At 47.8% G+C, this 22,955-nt stretch overlaps 1 long non-coding RNA gene across 1 annotated transcript in view; it reads left to right on the forward strand.

Annotated features, from left to right (window-relative positions):
• LOC127004033 (uncharacterized) overlaps positions 1-22,955 on the forward strand; it is a 200,395-nt gene that overhangs the window by 164,664 nt on the left and 12,776 nt on the right. The window contains exons 4-5 of the long non-coding RNA XR_007757579.1: positions 7,772-7,960; positions 9,742-9,919. This is a non-coding gene — a long non-coding RNA (uncharacterized LOC127004033). The remainder of the gene's footprint in view (positions 1-7,771; positions 7,961-9,741; positions 9,920-22,955) is intronic.

Genomic DNA, 22,955 nt, shown 5'->3' on the forward strand with positions numbered 1-22,955 from the left:
TGGAGCAGGTATGAGCAGCAGAGGGGTATTCGTGAGGGCAGGTGTGGCTAGGGAATGAACAGGTGTGTGGAGACAGGTATGCCGTGTGCCTGTGTGGGCGGCGCGAGGCAGGTGTGAAGGTGCGGGTGACTTCCTCACTCGCAGGTGTTGCTTGAGCACCTCGGGAGACGCGGCTCGGTAATCTATTCACCTCCCGTGCTACCCAGGTGTGTCGCGGGTCAGGGGTCAAGTGTCCGCCTAAATGAGGTAATTACGGGAATGACATAATGGCCCTGAAGAGGAGAAGACCATTAATTCTGAGGAGGAGGAAGAAGTAGTAGGAGGAGGAGGAGGGGTAGGCATAGGTATAGGCGAGGTGTTCCCCCGAAGCCCAACTTGTTCACGATGATGATGAGAAACATAAATGGAAGAAAACGTATTGAGGAACGTATCGTCTCGCATGTCGCCTCTCCGCATAAGTTCCATCGGCGACTCACCCTTCAACGAGGAAATTCGAGATGTGTGAAAATGACCCACGGCCCCTTCCTCCCCACCCCCTTTCCCCACCTCGCCCTCCACCTCTCAACTCCTGCCAGCCAAAGCCCCTTTACTCCCAGCCCCACTCCCTCTCCTACCCCCCGTCATGAGTGGTCGTTTTTATAAAGTCCTGTTTTCTCTCTTTTTTTTTTAGCTTCGTTATTTTCTAAGCGGCGAATTGTGCTCGTTTTCCGCCGCGGGTGAGGCGAGATTTGGCGTGTGTTGTCATTTTTTCTTGTCGCGGTGGCAGGGAGGGGGAGTTCCAGGCGATGCTAATGATGGGCAAGAGCGAGAGAAAAAGGAGGAGGAGGAGGAGGAGGAGGAGCGGGCGAGAAAAAAGAAAACTCCCTCCAGAGGTTCATGTTTGAAATTGCACACATACCTGGTTGATGAGGTGTGAATTTTAGCGTGTGTTTGTGTGCATGCCCGCACTTAAAACACACACACACACACACACACACACACACACACACACACGCACACACACACACGTACGTATTTACCCTCACCGCCTCTTCACTTAATCACCACCACCACCACCACCACTAAGTAAGGTGAGACAGGGAGAGAGATAGAGAGAAAGAGAGAGAGGAGGGTGAGAGAAAATGAGCTAAAGTTTAAAGAAAAGGGCATGAGACAGACGGAATCAGAAAGGGGTATAAAGGGAGGTGGAGGAGAGAAGTTAAGAGTTCGGGGATGTAAGGAAAGGGTAAAGGAAGGGAAGGAGGAAGAGTGGAAGGAAGGGGAAGGGCTGAAGGGAGAAGAAAGAGGGGGAGGGTGGGGGGGGGGGGGGGTAACAGTGACTGAGGTGTTGATGGGTGCCGCAAAAGGTAAACTGGTCAGTGTTTCTCTTAGTTTGGCGACGATGCATTACCGGGCAAGACACACGACGACGCCCAATGTGTGTGTGTGTGTGTGTGTGTGTGTGTGTGTGTGTGTGTGTGTGTGTGTGTGTGTGCGTGTGTGCGTGTGTCTGTTTGCCTGTCTGTCTCTCTGTACACCCCGCGACACACATCCTATTAACAGCATTCTAAACCACCGCCATTTAAGAGACCAGCAACAACAAAACACTCCCCCAAGAGGTGTATCAGCGGGAATATAATGTTTCATACCCAAACAAGCGGAGGAAGCAGCGCTGGGAAAGGAAACAAACACCAATAAACAGAAAATTGAAAACAGACGGGAACATGAGGACACAAAGGGAAACAACAGACTCGAGAACGAAGCCCACAAAAGGAAGTGACGTGGGCCATCACTCTAAGCATTTGCCGGAATATCCTCTTGAGCGTCATAAGCACACGGTCACCGCATAAATGGTGTCCAGAGGCCCCTCCCTGATCCGCCTCTCTGTTATCGATGCTTAACCTGCTACACGCCCCCACGCCCGCGTCCTAAAGGGAGGTAGAGGTCAGAGTAGATGGAGGTGCTACTGTGAAAGGTTGCCGAGGCTAAGGCCGGGGGTGGAATACGAGAAAGAGGCGAAGAAAGACCGAGTTCAGATGTCGTGTCTAAAGGATGAGTGAATGATAAGTGGGAGGCTTTGGTGTCGAAGGTTGGAGGGCAGGCGGCGTTTGTGGAAGGAATGGCGTGAAGAAGGGAGACGAAGAGGAGTTGTTGATAAAGAAAGAATATATGGATAAAAGATGCAGAGATAACTAGGAGGAGAGACTGTCATAATTACTGGAGGAATGAAGACCAAAAAAGAATCATATATAGGTGGATAGGTGAGAAACTATAACGAACGAGAGAGACAGACAGACAGGTAGGGTGAGAAGGAGAGTTAAAGGAAGGAAGAGAGAGAGTGTTGCAAGGTGAATCAGAAATGACGTCCTTATAAAACCTAGCCGAATGGAGATAAGCCGGCGAGAAGAGAGAACCAAAAACCGAGGGACCAGCGAAGAACTCGAGCCAAAGGTGAGCGCGGGGCCCCCACAAAAGGCGAGGCGATGGCGGAGGCAAGGTGATGGACGCTGAACAGGTGTGCGTCGCGACAGGTGAAGGGACAGTGTGCAGGTGAATTTTGAAGCAGCGGAGACTTTTTTCTTAAATGGCTAGTCTTGCACGCACACTCCCGCCTGTCTGGATTCGTCTTTGTCTGTCCGTCTCGCTCGTTCTATTTGTCCATCCTTCCGCCCGTTTACCCGCCGGTCGGTGTGAGTGACGGCAGCTGGCTCGCCTATTTATTTTTCTGCTTTGTTTTAGTGTCCGGCAATTTTAGAGGAATTTCGGGGTGTCTTTGTGTCGGGGAGGGGGGTGGGGGGGATGTGTGTGTGTGTGTGTGTGTGTGTGTGTGTGTGTGTGTGTGTGTGTGTGTGTGTGTGTGTGTGTGTGTGTGTGTGTGTGTGTGTGTGTGTGTGTGTGTGTGTGTGTGTACTTGCTCCCTCTGTTTAATTTGTTTGATATAGGTTTGTTCTTCCGACATACAAGGAACCTCAAGGAAGAAATGTATGCCTCTATGTTATTTGCTGTAATATATTGATTTGTTCCCTTCTGTGCTTTATTATTTTCTTTCCATTTTTATTCTCGTTTCACTTTACTTCTTCTGATTCTCCTACCACGTATCTTTTATCATTTATTTTCCTTCTCCCCTTATCCGACGAATCTTTTTCTTTGAGTCTCACATCTTTCCCAATTCATCCCTATTCCCCCATTTACTTATCTTTATTACCCTTAATTTCTACGCTCACCACCATGACGTATCTCCTGTGTTATCTTCCATATTAACCTTCTTTGATAACCTTCTTTGCCCTCCGTTTCCACTCCTCTCTTATCATCTCTTTCTCCACCATTCCCCTTCCTCTGATCCTTTACACACACACACACACACACACGCACACACACACACGCAAAGCTTCACCTCGTTGTGTATGCGGGTCAGGGGGCGGGATGGTGGTCGATAATGACTGGAAATAATTAAGACACCGCGGTGAGGATGGATGGCGATCGGTCCTTGCGATCAGGTAACACAAGCGGACGAGAGTAATTGGCCGCAGGTGATTGAACGCCACCAGTCAAGCGGCTAATTAAAAACAACTGCGATCCTGATGAAGTCTACTTGTGCTGTGTTGCTGTTGCCATTGTTGCTGCTCCTCCCCTCCCGCCTCGCCGCCCCGCCGTCTTTGCTGCCTCTCCCCGCCGCCTCCCGAGTCCTGACCCATCCACACCAGCCATACCAGAGTCCCCCTTCCCCTTTCTCCTATACTCGTACTCCTTCTTCCCCTCCTCCTTTACCCACCTTCTACCCCATTTCCCCTTCTTCCCCTTTTCTCCTATACTTCTCCTTCTCCTTCTTCCCCTCCTTCTTCCCCCACCTTCTCCTGCCGCCTTTCCCCTTCAACTCATACACTTGCCATACTAGCGTCCCCCTTCCCCTTTCTCCTATATTCGTACTCCTCCTTCTTCTTCTTCTTCTTCTTCCTTACCCACCTTCTCCTACCCCATTCCCCCTTCTTCCCCTTTTCTCCTATACTTTTCCCTCTCCTTCTTCCCCTCCTCCTTTCCCCACCTTCTCCTTTGCCTCATACGCTTGTCATACCAGAGTCCCTCATTCCCGTTCTCCTCTACTACTCCTCTTCGTATTCCCCTACTTTTTCATCTCCTCTTTCCACCTTCCACTGTCCGTTTGCTTTTCGTCCCCCTTCTTCTTCTTTTTCATCTCCTTTTCTCATCTTCTGCCCCTTCACTCTTCACCTCCTTTTCCTTTTTCTTTATCTCTTTTTCTCACTTTATTCTGTCCCCTTCGCTCTTCGCCTTTTTCTCCTCCTCCTCCTTTCCCCACCTTCCTCTATTCCCCCTTCACCTTTCGCCCCTTTCGCCCTTGGCCTGTAAAAGTTGATCCCAGTTAGTCTAATGTCATGATATCTTACTAGAAGAAGAATTGTTGATGGGCTGTTGGGTGCCTCGCCGACGAGGGAATGTGGGAAGAAAATAAATAATTACTTCTAAGATCGATTTAAAGGAATGTGAGGGAAGGAGATTTTGGTGGGCCATGATTTTGGTGAGGGAACAGAACGATGGAGAGGGAGAAAAAGAGGACGATAGGAAACGAGAAGGGAGGAGACTCAGAGCAGAGAGAGAGAGAGAGAGAGAGAGAGAGAGAGAGAGAGAGAGAGAGAGAGAGAGAGAGAGAGAGAGAGAGAGAGAGAGAGAGAGAGAGAGAGAGAGAGAGAGAGAGAGAGAGAGAGAGAGAGAGAGAGAGAGAGAGAGAGAGAGAGAGAGAGAGAGAGATCGGGAGGGAGGGAGGAAGGGAGGAACTGGCGCTGCCTGGACATGGTCAGGTGTGTGTGTGTGTGTGTGTGTGTGTGTGTGTGTGTGTGTGTGTGTGTGTGTGTGTGTGTGTGTGTGTGTGTGTGTTTGGAGCGCGGCGCTATCAAGGCTGCTTTATGGTGAGTAGCTTCCACGTCCCTGTTTAGAGACGCGATACCGCCTGACCCAAAGACCGACTGGGAACAAGGTCTGTCTGGGAGTCTTGGTTGGACTGTTCTCTGCTGCTGGACTTCTACTTCAATCAAGGTGGAACTATGGGGGTGCTGTACGGTCTGTCTGGGGCTCTGGGGGTCTTAGTTAGGCTGATTGGGGATGCTGGTAAGATGGAGGGACTGGGTTTTGAGGTTCTTGGGGGCGTGGATGAGGTAGGGGGTTGTGGAGGCGTGGATGAGGTAGGGGTTTTTAGAGGCGTGGGACAAGGGGTGATGATTCGCTGGTTTCTGGTATTGCGTGTGATTGAGATGCTGATAGGTAGGCGAGGCGTGGCGGGGGCATGTTGGTGGGAGCGCGGACTGTTGTTTGAAGGTGGAGGATGTTCAGGCGTGGGTGCGAGATGGTGTTAATGTTTTTTAGTGGCTTGGGGACGAGAAGAGGAGAGGTTGATGCAAGGAAGGGACGATGCTTCGGGTGGGGGGCTGGTGGGGGCGTGGGGTACAGCTTGGAGTTAGGGGGGTGGAGGCGTGGGGTAGGGGGGCGAAACTCTGCGTTATGGGTTGTGAGGTTACATATTTTTATTTTTTATTTTTTGATCAACGTTTATTGGTCCAAGTATGTGCATATTTACAAAGGGCAAAAAGCGCACGACATGCCTCGTGGACAACGATACGTGCAAGTGGTGGTGGTGGTGGTGATGGTAGTGGTGGTGGTTGTGGTGGTGGTGTTAGAGGTGTTAGGCAGATATTTATCTCTGCCTCTCCAGCGTGTTATTCCTGAACTCTTAACTTTGGTCGCGACTCCGTACAAGCAGAGCAGCGGGAGGCAGCAGGAGCCTCTAGAAGAGACGTCACTATAAAAATAATCTCAACACAGGGTAAAATTAGCCTCAAGACCCGTACAAGAAAACCTGAAGGGACCACATATATATATATATATATATATATATATATATATATATATATATATATATATATATATATATATATATATATATATATATATATATATATATATATATATATATATATATATATATATATATATATATATATATATATATATATATATATATATATATATATTTATGTACACACACACACACCCATGCAAGAATCTTCAGGAACGTCTTTTGGGGGGCTTAATGTTCACTGAAAATTTGAAACCAGGCTTATTGAAATATAAGAATAGCCTACTCATCAGAAATCAGAAAAAAATATATGGATTATAAAACAAACTTGCAGTAGAAAACAGTTCAAAGTGATTGTAGCGATTCATTAGTGAGCGATGTGAATTTATTGGAATAGTTCCGGCGAGCTTTTGATGACGTTCTGTGATATCGATGCCTTGATAAACCGTAATATTAAGCTTCAGTTATATCGTCTTGAAATGTTTACCTAGATGAATTTTAAGCACTTGTAACCTATTCCATTAAGCTTAGTTTTATCGAAAATCATTAAACTTTAAGGCATCATCGCATCGCTAAAAGTAACTAAAACCCAATCGGTTCCTGTGTTTGTGTATTCTTCTTGCGTCCTTCCCAGAAAGCAAACAATGATCGAGTTGAAGGATCAGGTGAAGGAGCAGGAGGGGGAAGGAAGCCGTGAAGTGGCGAGATCATGGGGCACGCGCGCGGGTCACGTCCCGAGAACTTATAATGATCGCGATGAAGAATTCCATGAAGGAGGAAGAGGAAGGAATCGTAAGGTCGTGGAGCGCGTGCACTGTCATGAGGTGAAGAAGCGGGGCGGAAGAGGTGAACAGTCTTGACAGGGGAGGAAGGGAACGGGGGAATGAAGGGAAAGGACGGGGTGGAGGTGGATGGTCCTGACAGAAGTGGATGACAGCTTGATAGGGTCGATGTGGCGGTGTCCCTCGCAGCCTCCACGCGACGACGCTCTGGCCAGTTTTTATGCGTGGCTATGATCGGCGGCGCCTATCAATGTTCGGGGCGCAGGAGACTCACCGGGAACTGATTGATCGCTGTTTATTAGCGTTCCTCGGGGGCCGGGCGGCGGTTCTTGACTCCCGCTCGCTTCTGTGATTGAGATGTCGGGCGTGACGCGAGTGTGGATCGGTGGAGAGGGCGCTGCTAACCCCCTCTCCACCCTCTTGCCCCTCCTCCTTCTCTTCTACCTCCTCCCCCTCCGTGGAAGCCCCCTGGAACGCATCATTATCCTGTTTTTACGAGCTATGTAGGGTATTTTTTGCACCCCCTGCTGACGTGTATTGATTGTGCAAGACCAAGATATCACTTTCTCTCCCCTTCCCCATCCGTATCCCTCTGATCCCCCCTCACACCCCATCCTCCTCTTTGTTCCCAACTCCTCCTCCTCCTCCTCCTCCTCCTCTTCCTCCTGACCCCTACTTCGGCTCTCTCTCTCTCTCTATCTCTCTCTTTCGTTCTTTCTGTCTGTCTGTCCTTATCTCTCGTTATCTCTCTCTCTCTCTCTCTCTCTCTCTCTCTCTCTCTCTCTCTCTCTCTCTCTCTCTCTCTCTCTCTCTCTCTCTCTCTCTCTTCCCTTCCTTTCTCTTCCCTTCCCTTTCCTTCCTTCCCCTTTCCTCCCCATCCCTAGCCTTTCTCCCCTTCCCTTCCCTTCCCTTCCCTTTCCTTCCCTTTAACTTCCCTTCCCTTCCTTTCCTTTGCTTTCCTTTCCCCTCCTTCCTTTCCCTTTCCTTCCCTTCCCATCCCTTCCCTTCCCATTCCTACTCATTCTTCCGTACCTGTTCTTCCAATCTCATCTCTTCCGCTATCCTTCCCTACCAATTCCTCTCCCTTCCCTTCCCTTCCCTTGCATCCATCCTTCACACCTTTCTCTGTTTGCCCACGTGACAGGTAGCCAGGTGAGCGGCGGAGGTGGGAAAGGTAACAACCCCGGGCTGCCTCAGAAGAAACACCTTGCATGTTTATCGCCCACAAACACACCTGACACCCGCGCAGCCGCCGCCGAGGTGCCAGCATTATGAGCGTGACAAAGGAGACCAGATTAACTCCGGGAAAGCGCATCCTAAGTGACCGTTCTTGGTATGTTAAATTCGGTCTCTTTTTACGCAGTGCTCTTGATGGCGATTGCGATAATGTTGTATACTGGAGTCGTGTTTTTTTTCCTGCTATCAAAGTCACCGTTTTTCTTTATTTAACGAATCCTGAGTGACTGTTTTGGCTATGTAATGTTTTTTTTTGTCTTTCTGCTTCATAATCTAATCTCAAATGGACTTCGTATATTAATTGGGGTACCTGTAGAGTCATCCTTGATCACCTTTTCACTTTAATTTCTTTTTCTTACCTTTTCTTAACTCAGCTGTTTTTTTATGAAGTATGTTTTATCTTCCTACAATTACGATAAAGAAAATTAACGGTGTTGTAGGTCAGTGCGTATAGCGAAGCATATACATACCAATAACATTTACAAAGGGAAACGAGAGGGGAGAGAGGGGGTAGAAGGAGAGGGAGGAAGGGAGGGAGGGGGAACAGAAGGAGAGGGAGGAAGGGAGGGAGGGGGAACAGAAGGTGACTTGAAAAAAAAAAGTCTCGGAGGCGTGAAATCTCGGCTAAAATTCTTTCCTTTTTTTCTGGTCCGTGTTTAGTGAGGTGACAGTTTCCCCCACCTGTAATTAATGGGTGGCGAGCCGGGCAGGTGAGACGGGCAAGGGGAGGAGGACGGGGAGGAGGCAGGAGAGAGGAGAAAGAGAAGGGGACGGCGGGGGTGGGGGGGAGGAGTAGAGAGGAGGAAGGAAAGGAGAGGGGAAAGGGGTCGGGGAGGAGATACGCGAATGTTAGGTGGTGCAGAAGGAGAAAGAAGGGGTGAGGGGTGGGTGGGAGGGAGCTCATTGTTTAAGGCAAGAGTGATGGCTGTGTGTGTGTGTGTGTGTGTGTGTGTGTGTGTGTGTGTGTGTGTGTGTGTGTGTGTGTGTGTGTGTGTCTGTGTGTAACCGTAAAAAACCTGAACTATCTGATTTTTTTCTTATTGAATGAATGACAAAAGTTATAAAAACATGCTATTACATACTAATGTTTGTAATATTTCATTTTCTCTCTTGTCCCCCTTTTCCTCCTCCTATTCCTCACCAAGAGAAAGTTAGATAAATTCTTGGAAGGGAAGGATAGGTGGCGTCAAGCTCATAATAATTGCCCTCTGTTGGCGAACTGTCCCTGTGCAGTTTTCTTTCGTTTTTATTAAGTTTATGGTTGTGGAGATGGCTGTGGCGGGGGCGACGGTAGGGTTAGCGGTGGTATCGTATCTCAAAATTTGACCAAGAGTGTGCACGAAAGGGACACAGAAGCAGGTGTCTCCCTATTACGTTGTGGACCCTTCCTCGTTTTCTTTGCGTTGCTCTCGTGTCATTCAGGTTAACTAAAGTAAATGCAGAACTCACCCTCACTTCGCCTTCTCTCCATCGACTCGTTTCTCATCCAATTTCGGTCGAGGATGAAATATGATCAAATATTCAAGAGACTCCTGGTGTTGTTACTGATAGTGTTTGTGATGATACTGCAGCTTTCACTTTCCTTATAGGTGGAAGAATGGTAGTTTCGTCCAGTAAATTAGATGAAAATAGCGTAAAATATATTGATGCAAATTTGAGGCTTTGTGAACCCTCGCTATTTCTGTATTATATCGCGGTCTTTTTTTCCTTGGTTGGATGAATGATGGGGAGACCTTTTGAGAGAGAGAGAGACGTAATCTTCCTTCGTTATCATGCTCATTTGTAAAAGAAAACGTGTATTCTAACAAACGTATGAACCTCTTATTCACCCACCTTATAAACGTGTAATGCAAGAACCTCACTCATAATGCTCAACAGGTGTGCTGATGCTGCTGCCAGGTGCGGAGGAGGGCTGATTGAAGGCAGGTGCGCTAATGATGTTCTTCCTCACGGGCGCCAGCGGACCATTACCTGGGGAGGACGCCATCACACAAGTATTATCAATAGTGCTCTATGAGGCTCTTCATATTTATGTGAGCCTAACTGACGCTTGGAGGTTTGTGAAATTTTGTTTATTGTGCGCGGAGGTCCGAGAAGGCCAACGGAGAGAGAGAGAGAGAGAGGAAAAAAGTAGTCCGGTCTAATCATATGAATGCATGTCTCTCAGTGACGTAAAAAACATGTCTGTCTACCTGTCTATTCCGCGACACACACACACACACACACACACACACACACACACACACACACACACACACACTAAGGACGTCCCACGCAGCAGACCCCACCGGAGGCGTTTAGGTTACCACAACACGGAGCTTGATTGCGTCTGTCTGTCCGTCTGTCCCTGGGTGCGGGCGGCCAATACCTCGCCGCACGCCGTGCCTGGGGGCCCCTATCGTCTCATCTCCCCTAATGAATATGACCCCCAGCACAACACAGTGGCAGCTTCCCCCGGCAGTTAATAATTATGATATCATCGAACAGGACTCGGCGGCAGGGCGCTATCGCGAGCCGGGCACAGCCGCTAATGTGACAGTATCGCACCCGCCGCGTCCCCCTCCTCCCTCACCGCGACGTGTAAGCACAAAATAGAAGCCGAGGCCCAGGGTAATGCCGGCTGTTCCGCCCTCGAGGCAGCCTGTCTCGGGGGCGTGGCCAGTTGGATGGGGCAGCGGGAGGCGCGCCGAGGTTGTCTCAGGTTTCAGCAGCGACAACATTCGTGAGGCGCCGCGGCCTCGCTAACCCCACGACCTGAATGACAACTACACCTTTTTCTCGCTGGGCCGAGATACGAACGACGCCCCGCTGCTGCTGCTCTGCCCTTGCCCCTCCGCTGTTTGCCCGCCAGTCCGTGCAAGTGAGAATTATATTTTATAGAAACAGCAGATACGAGACACACCCTATTTTTTCCTTGTCCTTCCTTCCCTTTCAGTCTTTCCACTCCAGACAGGCAGGCCTGACAAATGGAAGTCACACCTATTTTATGCGGCGAGAAAGGTGGTGTGAATCACACTCTGCTGTCTTGCATCTCCCTTTCAAGACCTACCAGGTCTTGCCTTTCCTACCCAGCCAGACATACCTTTCCTTTACCTTCTGTTGCTGTCCCTTGTTCTCCCTACCATGCGGGACAGCTTTTGCCTACCTCTGCGTCCCCCCGCAGTCGCCTCCGCCTCTCCTCCCGCGCGACGCCCTGATACAAGCGCTTGACACACACGCCCGCGACAATAGCTCGGGCCGGCGCGACGTGATGCCGAGATATCATGAATCATCGTTCTGCTTCTCTCCTCGCGATGTTTTAATTAGCGGAGTGTTATCTGACGCCCTGCTGAAGGGAACAAATTGAACGCTAAACGCCGAGCTGAAAGATAAAAATGGAAAAAGACGCAGTGGGAGGCAGTGCTCGGGAAGGACTGACAGCGTTTGGCAGGGAACACGTTCCGTGGGTGGAAATGTCAGTGTTGGTTTGTTTCAGGGACAAGGACTGCCTGGACACACACACACACACACACACACACACACACACACACACACACACACACACACACACACACACACACACACACACACACACCACACACACACACACACACACACAATCCACACCACACCACACCACACCACACCACACACACACACACAAAAAAAAAATAGAACAAATGTAAAAAACTGAAAATATCAAACAAGAAATTTTTAATAAGTTTCATTATAGCATACAGATTTAATTGAATCTTGGGCACATAAGTATTGTTTTTAATCTTCAAAATTAATATTTCAAGGGATCGCTTCCTTAAAGGGACAACGCTTGTACAAAATTGCTCAGGCTTTTTTTGTGTGTGTGTTTATAGTTTTAAATGTTTATCCACCCATGCAGACCACAAGAGAGCAATCGCAATTAAGATAGTTGACATTGATCCTACTGACAAGAAGCAATACAAAAACAGTCCCTGGCGTGTTGTATCATATTACGCATGGCACTAATGTTCAACGCAAATATAATATAAAAGAGCCTTACTAATATTTTCGTAGAACCATTTAATTTAATATAATTTGTTGCTTAAACTATTTAGTTATTTCCATAATATTTGTTTTACTAAACATCCCTCATAATTCGTACCTGTAAATTATCGAGTCATTATAATATTATTACTAAACATAATGATAGCGACTCCCACTAGCCTCCTACCGTATGAAAAAAAATAATTATAAAAGATTACAGAGCTCTCCACCGATAGCATTAATATCTCAGAGTGAACATATATGATACTCACTTGTAACATTGGTATAGATATATCTACCTTTATAATTTTTTTCCCTGTGTGTGTGTGTGTGTGTGTGTGTGTGTGTGTGTGTGTGTGTGTGTGTGTGTGTGTGTGTGTGTGTGTGTGTGTCATGGAGTTGCTACGTGTATTAGAGTAGTCATGCTTTCTTTTTTTCACTTCTAAGCATCGAGTTAATGTTGATGCCAAACGCTCTGCCGCCTGCATAATGTATGAGGACGAACATTCTTAAAGAGCCTCTCCTCCAAAGATTAATTCTCCGCCTAAATGAAGCTCTCCGTCTTCATCGTCCCTCCCCAAAATGTGAAGACGTTCAATTTTCTTTATAATTTGCGGGCCGCGGATGAACCACAGACGCGTAATAACAGCACAGGAACCTTGACAGCCTTGATGCCTCGCCGACGTTTCCTCCTTGATAAAGACTACCACTTCCTCGAAACCTTTGCCTTCACCGTCACCTCTTCCTTCAAAAAATATGGAACGCCACCTTGTTTCTCCGTCGTCAATGCCTCGCTGTCGCCTCATCCTCGATAAAGACCAGCAGTTCGTCGAAGCCTTAGGCCCATATTATCAAACTCTTCGTAACTTTAGTGCCTCTATTTGAAAAGACTTTCGCAGAAGTTACAGGGGTTTCCATGGGTGGTGTCTTGACCTAGCGGTAGTTTTGGAAGGCTTCTGCCCCATGTACCTTTTGTGTGACCTCCAAACACGGTCGTAACAAGAGCCGGAAACATTTGATAATACGAGTCTTAGCATCAGTCACCATCCTCTATGGAGTGTCTAAAGAAAACATCACTCCTTCCTTATCCTGTTCCTTTAGTTCAGGGGTCAGTAAGCGCTGCGTCATCGGCTTGAGCGGGACACGAGACATACTTGACTCTTTATCTTGTCAGGCGGGTGGCGTCAGACGGGGCGGGTGAGAAGGGTGTTGCCGTCGGCGCCACCGCATCTGACAACGTAGCTCGCGGGCTGCCTAAGATATCCTAAGTGACTTTCTTCGCTTTTCCCGCAGCGACTGCATCGGTAGTCGCGGGAAGTCAAGTGGATTATTGGATTTGGGTGTAACCGAGAGAGAAAAACCGACCTGTTATGAAATGGAACTTGAAATTAAGAGGTAATGTTGGATTTAGAAGTAAGTGACAGAACTCAGCTCGTTATAAAATGGGTCTTTATGTTTAGAAATAACGTTAGATTTTGAAGTAACAGACACGGACACGCCGGACCTTTATGAAATTTGACTTTATATTTAGAAGTGATGTTAGATTTGCCGGATCTTTATGATGTTTGACTTTATATTTAGAAGTATTGTTAGATTTGCCGGATCTTTATGATGTTTGACTTTATATTTAGAAGTAATGTTAGATTTAGAAGTAACTGGCACGCAGAGAAGCCGGCTCGTCATGAAATGTAATTATATAGAAATTAACGTTAGATTTCGAAGTAAGACACAAAAAAATTCGACTCATTGTTACTCCTTAAGTTAGTCGGTACTTAGCGTAGGATTTACTTTTTCTCTTCTGGTTTCCTTGATAAGAGTGCCGCGCGCCGGGAACAGGTTGTGCGCGGGGTCAGACACACACACACCTGGGCCTCCGCCGCGCAGCATCCACTCACTCACTCCCTCGCCGCACATGCAAGCAATGGACGGACGCGCCAGCAGTGTGTTTGAGTGGCCGCCGCATCTCGCCCCATAACTCTTCCATTAATTATGCCGAGGAAAACATTAGGATCAGATGCCGCACTAAATTTATGGCAGGAAAGTAGCCGAGAGAATTTTAACACCTCGAGACTGCATCAGCTCGTCGCGTTTAGCCCAGCTTATTATTTGCTGCTCTATACTTACCGCAATTTACTGGATAATTATGAAGCATTCGTCACTGTCAGCGCGGCCCGCCGAGGTTGTTTATTCCGTGTAATAAGAGGATGAAGGATTTATTGATTGGTTGAGGTGGTGGCGAGGCAACATCCATCACTCTGCTGTGCTCCTGCTGCTCCTGCTGCCTCTCTTCCTCCCTCCCTCCCCTCCTCTCCCTCCCTCTCGCCATCCTTCTGCCCGTCCATCTCCCTCGTTCTCCATCCGCCCAGCCTGGTCCAGCCCTCTCTCTCCCCCTATCTGTCTGTCTGCCTGTCTATCTGGCTGCCTTACGTCCTGGTTCTTCCCTCCTGTCTGCCTGTCTGTCTTTAGCTTTCCTCCTCGTTTGCACTGTCTTCTTTGTCTTTGTTGCACTGTCTCTTTCTTTGCCTGTTTGTCTGTCTTTTCTGTCTATGTTTGTGCCTATCGTCCATGTGTTCTTTCTGTTTGATCTTACTGTTATTACATATCCAAATTAGCAACCCTTTCTCCTCCCTGCCTTCATTCCATCTATTTATTTTCTTTCCTTTCTTTGCATCTCAACATTTTTTACTTTATTTGCCCTACCTTCTCTTCTTTCTTTGCCCTACCTTCATTCCCTTCATTCCTTTCATTATCATTCTTTTCTCTCTTTACATCGCTTAACATTCCTTACTTTCTTTGCCCTCAATCCATTCCTACCACTCCCCCCTCTTTCCTTTTTTTTATCGCTCTCAACATCCCTTTTCTACCTTTCCTGCGTGTTTATACTTTCAACTCTCGGTGTCTGCAAGTCTGTTCTGCTTCCTCCTTAACTTTCTCCCTATTAATGTATCCGTCTATCTCTTTCTCTGTCTTTTTCTGCACATTCCCCCTCCGTCTCGTCGCCTCTGTCCCTCTTCCCGATCTGGCCTCTACTCAACATCCATCTTGATACGAGTCTGTTTCATATTCTGTCTCCCTTTCTCTTAAGCCCCCCCCCCCCCCTCTCTCTCTCTCTCTCTCTCTCTCTCTCTCTCTCTCTCTCTCTCTCTCTCTCTCTCTCTCTCTCTCTCTCTCTCTCTCTCTCTCTCTCTCTCTCTCTCTCTCTCTCTCTCTCTCTCTCTCTCTCTCTCTCTCTCTCTCTCTCTCTCTCTCTCTCACTCTCTCTCTCTCTCTCTCTCTCTCTCTCTCTCTCTCTCTCTCTCTCTCTCTCTCTCTCTCTCTCTCTCTCTCTCTCTCTCTCTCTCTCTCTCTCTCTCTCTCTCTCTCTCTCTCTCTCTCTTACCATCCCTTCTCCGTCACTCCATCTCTCTCTCCCACCTCTCCTCCTCGTCCTGGCTGGCATCCCGTAAGCCATATCTGATCTCCCACCTCGTTTTCAGCTACCGGAGTATCAGACGTCTTTTTTGCTGCTTTGAGGTGGATGAGGCGTCAGGGAGAGGTGTTTGGGATGAGGGAGAAGCGTGAGGGTGACAAGGGAGAAGGGTGCGGGAAGGAAAAGATCAATGGGGTGATAGAAACCAAGGCGTGAGGAAGGGGAGAGAGAAGGAAGGATGCTGGGAAAGTGTGGGAGATGAGTGAAGGCATGGATGGAGGGAGAGAGGAAGGGAGGGAGAGAGTAATGGTGGGAGACAAGGCAAAAAAAAAAAGAGAAGTGACTTAGAAGTGCCTCAAAATATAATGAAGAACGATTTTCCGCATTCATATACGATGGCCAAGAGAAATTTTATTGCATGTTATTAGTTGAATCTAAGCTTGATTTATGGCGCCGTTGATAAAGCAGATTTTTTTTTTTTATGTGCGCGCCGGCCGAGATAAATGGAGACAAACTTCCTTGCTCACCCCACATCCGGTTTATTGTTTTATTATATTCGCTGTTTGGGTGTCGTGTCTCGTTTGTTTGTATGATGTCGGTTTTGTGGACGAGCAGTGGCGGGCGAGGCTTAAAGTGAGGGGGACACACACACACACACACACACACACACACACACACACACACACACATTCCCTCACCCCCCTCTCCACACACACACACATCCCTTCACCCCCCCACACACACACATTCCCTCACCCCCCCCCACACACACATCCCTTCACCCCCCCAACACATCTCTCTCTTTCTCTATATACTGCTACTGTCACAATCACTCGCCTACCCACCCATCTCCCTAGCTCCCTTCCCCCGATTTGTAACAATAACCAGTTCACAATCATGATTAGGCCTCTGAACCCACATTGATAACAGCGATAGTGTGTTATCAGGCTAGATAATTCTGTTCCCTCCGGTAGGGGCTGTGGGGGAAGCTGATAAGGGTACAATATTCATACCCCGAACCCAATAGGAGCTGACAATACGATGATGTGATTTCTGGTCATTGGAAAAATACGTCATAAGTTTGCGTAAGACTCATAATTTGCAATAGACAAGAAAGAAGGAAGGGGAATGGAAGGTTACATTGTGTGTGTGTGTGTGTGTGTGTGTGTGTGTGTGTGTGTGTGTGTGTGTGTGTGTGTGCCGGGTGGTGAGGTGAGAGGAAAGGTGTGTTTGTAAAGGTGATAGGGAAGATATGTGTCTGTGTGGCGAGGGTTGCGGCGTGTGTTCGGCCTTGTCCAATGCATGGGAGTGGAAAGATGGGTGTCTCGCGGGTCAGAGGGGAGCTGTACTTTAGGGCCCATAGCTGAGAGAGAGAGAGAGAGAGAGAGAGAGAGAGAGAGAGAGAGAGAGAGAGAGAGAGAGAGAGAGAGAGAGAATGTGTATGGGTCTATGTAAACTACCTACCGAAATAGAACGGAAGAAGTAAACATAGGAGAAGAACAGTTAATATTTTGAGCCAGACGCGAGAACAGATGCATTATAAAACTAACCAGGTGACTGAGGGGATGTAATAGCATGCATTTAACTGGGCAGGTGTGAAGGGAAGGCTGCAAGAGTCAGTCGTTCAAGGTGGGAGAGTAGGCACATTCACAGTCATGGGTGAAAAGAGGGGTATGGGAGCCTTCTTTCACCTCGCCTTTCACCTGCGGTCACCCAGCGCTAATCACGGGGAGATCTTAAACACCCGGGGAAGGGGAGGGGAGAGAGAGGGAGGGAGGAGAGAGGAGTTAGAGGGGGCAGCATCAGTCTCTACTTGTAGCATGTCTGCGGTCAGCCTCCCAGTGAATTACGTCCAGGTGACCCGCAATTAATATTTACCGGGTATTTATGAAGCTCCGTATATTAGGCCGCGTGTTTACGGCGGGGAGGGAAGGAGAATGTCTAGCGGGGCGGTGATTTGGCAGGTGAGGGCAGGTGAGAAGGGGTGAGGGTGGGCCAGAAGAAGCAAGATGTCAGGTGTGGCTTTCTTTTAATGTGTCGAAGTTAATTAAGGAAGGTAAATACGGTGTTTGTGATGATTCTTATGGTAGTTTAACGCTTTTTTTTTCATTTTCCTCCTTCTCTTTCTCTCATCATCATTATCATCGAGAGAGAGAGAGAGAGGGCGCGTAACTGAAATATTGCACCTGGAAGGCCTCATCATGTTGTCTTGCTTGTGAGAGTCTTGTTTTCTTCTCTGTTTTTACGTTTGATTTATATTTTCATCTTCCTGGCACTCGGAAGCACCATGAAAATGTTTACGTAAAGGTTTTGGCGCGAGTGTATAGTGTGGAGACGCGAACGTCGAGTAGATACGTAGTTGCTAATACATAGGGATTAGAGACATGTGTTTGAACCTATGGGGTCTGTGTGGTCTGATTTTCTATGTAAATCTATGTAAATCTCTCTCTCTCTCTCTCTTCTTTTCCTTTCCCTTCCCTTCCCACTCCCCCCACCCCCTTCGCACCGCCATGCCACCACCGGGTATTAAGGGCACTAAACATGTCACACAGGCAGGACCAAAATGATTCCCGGCCGCCGCCACTGACCAGCAAATTGGCAGACACAAAATATACGTATATCTCCCCTGTCAGCACGTGCCGATCAGCGGGTCCGAGGAGAGATGGCCCGTGCATGACTCAGAGGAGGGCGCGTCCTTAGACAAATGGACAGTGTTGGTGGACTGGCTGTTGTTGTATTGGAACCATTATCTGTGGGTCGAAGTCTTGATGGTGCTTTCAGGGTCTTGCTTCTTCATCTTTTAGTCAACGCAATGAGGAGTTTGTTAGGGTGTGTCCTTAGGCGGATGGACAGTGTTGGGGGGATCGTCCGTTGTTATACTTGGGTCATTATCAGGTGTTCGAAGTGGTGCTGGTGTGGTGCCTTCAGGATCTTGGTTCTTCATCTTTTAGTCAACGCAATGAGGAGTTTGTTAGGGCGTGTCCTTAGGCGGATGGACAGTGTTGGGGGGCTCTCCGTTGTTGTATTGGGGTCATTATCTGAGGTTCGAAGTGGTGCTGGTGCTTGATAAGAGTCAGCGGACACCTAAAAAAAAGGGTCGGCAGTGTTTTGTCGGATTTCCGGGCACGTAGAGAGGTGTGGCGGATGGCTAAAGGGTGTGGGTGGATCAAGGAGATTCTTAGACTCTTCCGCCTCTTCTACCAACTATTTCAAAAGGCCAAAAAGAGGTGTGTTTTGTTGTGTGTTTTTGTACCTTCATAGTATAGAGGTTTTGTCAAACTACTGCCACATGGTTAAAAAAAACTACTAATGGAAATGCCCGGTATTCGTAGACGCTTCCGCCTCTCCCATCAACTATTTTAAAGGCCCAAAAATTAGATGAAGCGCGATTTCAAGAGTGTTTACGTAAATTCATGGTACATAAGCTTTGTCAGACTACCACCATGCTCTTAAAACTACCCTTGGAATTGTCCGAAACTCCAACGAAAGCCTTGATAAATGTATGTTTCAGACTACCACCATGCTCTTAAAACTACCCTTGGAATTGTCCGAAACTCCAACGAAAGCCTTGATAAATGTATGTTCTCTGGAGGCGAAAGGTTTAAGAATATGGCCTTTTTTTTTTTTTGGTCTTATATTAGTTCACGAAATGGGGAGTTTGTTGTCGTTTTCACCTGATTGAGTTTGCTATTACACTTTTTTTCTTTCTCGTGTGTGCTCCACAGTCACTTGTATATTGTTAGTAGGTCTTTTTTTCTGGTTCCAATACTTTTTTTTTTAGTCTCCTCTCTCCCTGTCGTCAGTTCTTGGGAGAGATTAATAGTAGATTTTTTTCAAGGGGTTTGTTTGGGTTGAAAGATTAATAGTGTCGCGTTGTGTTTTTTGGGAGTCGCTTCAGGGAGGAGGCAGGAGAAATCGAGGAGGGAGGAAGGGAGGGAGGGGGGAGGAGAGAAACGTGGCCGATCTGACTTGCCGGCTTGTGACCACGACCTCTACGACAACGATAACAGCCAGTCACTTGATCCTTCCTCTTTCTGTCTTGGCACTCCCATCAGCTTGTTTATTAGTTCTGTCTTGTCTTTTTTTTCATGTGATTGAGGTGAAATAAAGTGTTTTGACTCCGAGACACGCACTTAATTGATCTTTTCTTTTAATGATTACATCGGGACAGCCTCCTAACCCGTTCCGCCCCTGCCTGATCCTTCAAAAACCTTCTCCTTTACACCTAGATTTGTTACACTCCTACTTTCACTCACGCCTCACTGATCCTCTCCACCTTGCTCATCTCCTCGCTCAGCCTCTTTGCTCTCTCCGAAGTTTACATCCTCACCATCCTACTCTCTGAGCGCCTCTTTTTGTTTCCTTTGAGTCTATCCAGCCCCGTCACACTCCGCCTTGTTCCGCCCCGCCCCGCTCGCATATTCTCGTCCGCTAAATGTTACATCCTCATCATCCTAGTCTTTAAGTGCTTCTTTTTGTTTCCCCCGCACCCTCATCACCGTCTCGGCCCTCCCTGTTCTATACTTCGTCTTGCTCCCTCCCTGCCATGCCCCTCACCGTCCAGCTCTGCCCCGTCACTCTCTACCTCCTAATCTCCTGCTACGTTTTTCCTTCGCCCCCTCTCCCCGCCCCGTCACTCCTTAACTCCCCGTCTCATCTTCGTCTTGCCTCCTCACCATCGTTCCTCCCTTCACCCAGTTCTGCCCAGTCACTCTCTACCTCCTATTCTGCTTGCTACGTTTTTCCTTTCCCACCTCGCAAAGCCCCATCAGTACCTAACTCCCGGTCTCGTCCCCTCCCTTCTACGGCGCCCGTCAGCCTGTCCTGCATCGGCCGCTGCCCCACCACCTGCGTCGCCTGTGCCGCCTCGCTGACTCCCTTGTCGGTGATGGATTCAGACGGACCAAATATTTACAAGATTAAGGAAAGTACAACCTGCGTGGCTGTGTGGATTGTTACGGCTGTTCCTCTCTACCTCCTCCTCTTCCTTTCTCTCTTTCTTCTCCCCCTCTTCCTGTTCTTACTCCTATCCTCATTTTCTCCCACTTCCTCCTTCTCTTCCTTTCTCCCTTCCTTCTCCTCCTCTTCCTGTTCTTACTCCTATCGTCATTTTCTCCCGCTTCCTCCTCCTCTTCCTTTCTCCCTTCCTTCTCCTCCTCTTCCTGTTCTTACTCCCATCCTCATTTTCTCCCTCTTCCTCCTCCTCTTCCTTTCTCCCTTCCTTCTCCTCTTCTTTCTATTCTTACTCTTCCTATCCTCATTTTCTCCCTCTTCCTCCTCCTCTTCCTTTCTCCCTTCCTTCTCCTCTTTTTTCTATTCTTACTCTTCCTATCTTCATTTTCTCCCTCTTCCTCTTCTTCCTTTCTCCCTTCCCGTTCTTACTCCTCCTATCTTCATTTCTCCCTCTTTCTCCTCCTCTTCCTTTCTCCCTTCCTGTTCTTACTCCTCCTATCCTCATTTCTCCCTTTTTCTCCTCCTCTTCCTTTTTCCCTTCCCGTTCTTACTCCTCCTATCCTCATTTCTCCCTCTTTCTCCTTCTCTTCTTTTCTCCTTTCCTTCTCCTCTTCTTTCTATTCTTACTCATCCTATCCTCATTATCTCCCTCTTCCTCCTCCTCGTTCCTTTATCCCACCAAACAAACAATAATAATGACCATCCCCTCCCGGCCTATTCCTCCCTATGTTCCGTTTTCCTGCAGCTGGCCACACACTCATCAGTTTCCTATTCTCACTAATCCATACACCAACCAACACGTCCACAGATTTCTGCCCACCTGCGTCATGGTATTTCGTACATATCATCTCCATCCAGCATCACCCGTATTCTTGCTTCTCTCTCGTAATCATCTCCATCCAGCATCACCCGTATTCTTGCTTCTCTCTCGTACTCAACACATCAGTATCCTTTTTTTCTGATTACAACATGATAGCCTTGTGTTCCTTAATCTCTGTTCCTCCATCCACCTCCTTTATCCACCCACGTCCTTCATCCGTTCACCACACCTTCCTCCCACGTCACCGTATTCTTAGTAATCAGCACTCAAGACCGGAAAGCCAACAAATCGCCGCCCACCTTATTTTTAGGTTTCCGCTCACTCTTATCAAGCAAAGAATACATGAGTAGTGAGAATGGAACGCGTTGTGATAAAAAAAAAACTCCCGACGTACTGTTCAGTCCATGCTGTTAAGTCTTGTTCATGCAGAGGAAGACTGTCGTGAATGAAGTTTAAAATTAATATGAATATCTATCTTTCGCCATTTCCTTATTAGTTTGTTAAGGATAAGGCACCCTGCATAACAGCGCCATAGGTGACCCAACACGTCCCTTCAAAGGTGTCTGGGTCGTTATATTTCACTGAGGAGGATAAGGACACACCGAGGCGTCAGGACGGGTGATGTACGAGCTGGCTGCTCTGGGTGTTGATTTACAGTTGGCGTTACAATATGTAGTGTGGTTAATATTTCTGTGGCGGCGGCGGTGGCAAGGGACGCCATATATCAGCGCGGCAGCCCCGGGAGGCCCGTCCGCTGTTATTCTCTCCGCGACGCCTCGGCAAATAGACTCAGGACGCGGCGGCGGGAGAGGACGACTTATACTTAATTACCGTTTGTCTGCGTCGCTCACTGCCACGATGAGTGATATATAATAAACAGCGAACGTTGACCCAAATCGCCGACAAATATGGTCCGTCACCCCCGCATCAGTCAGGGCTGCCAACCTCTGTGTCAGCGGCAGTATGCAAGGACAGGCGGCACACCACTCGCCCTCGCCCAACTAAAGCTCTAAAGACCTTGTGTATCCATAGCAAACACCCGCACGTCACTTATTGTTCATTTCAGGCGGAGCAAAAATAAATAAGTAGCTTAGTACAGAAAGTAACGCGTCGAAATTCACCGACACTTAATTTTTCTCTCGTCGTGTCTGTCTGTGTATTATTAGCTGGTGGTGGTGGTGGTGATGGTGGCGGTGATGGTGGTGTTGGTGGTGGTGATGCTGGTGTCGGTGATGATGGTGATGGTGCTGGTGGTGATGCTGGTGGCGGTGATGATGGTGATGGTGATGGTGGTTGTGGTGGTGGGTTTCGTATTCCTGTCAGGCCCTCTGTTACTTGAAGCTCGAATAAACGAAGAAAAAAAAAAGAAGACTAACAGGCCGTATAATGAAACCGAGAAATTAGCAATAGTTACTTTTAGCCTTCGAAAATGTGGCTTGAGTATTATAACTATATAACTTTAACTCTGCTTTTTTTTCTGGCATGCTTACTAATCACAATGGTGCGTACGAATTGGTTACCTACCCTTAGCTCCGGAGATGTGGCTCATGTGTCGCCGTGCCGCCGATTCACACCCTCCCCACATACCGCCGGGCCCAAACCTCGTAACAAATTTAATAAGGCTTTCGTATGAGTTTTGGGCATTTCCAGGGATATTTTTATGATCCTGGTAGTACGTTGACCCTTCTTTTGTACCATGCACTTAGAAGAACACTCATTAAAACCCGATTAATCTCCTTTTTGGCCTATGAAAATAGATGATGTGAGAGGTAAAAGCGTCTGATAATGCCGATCAACGTCCTACGCTCCAGGCATTTATCGCCATTATTATCGCCGTCACCAGCACGCCGTATAAGCCTACACGCCTCGTTGTGGAACTCTCGTGAGGGATGTTCAGACTTAATCAAAATA

This window comes from Eriocheir sinensis, chromosome 27, assembly GCF_024679095.1.
Source record: "Eriocheir sinensis breed Jianghai 21 chromosome 27, ASM2467909v1, whole genome shotgun sequence".
Lineage (NCBI taxonomy): Eukaryota > Metazoa > Arthropoda > Malacostraca > Decapoda > Varunidae > Eriocheir > Eriocheir sinensis.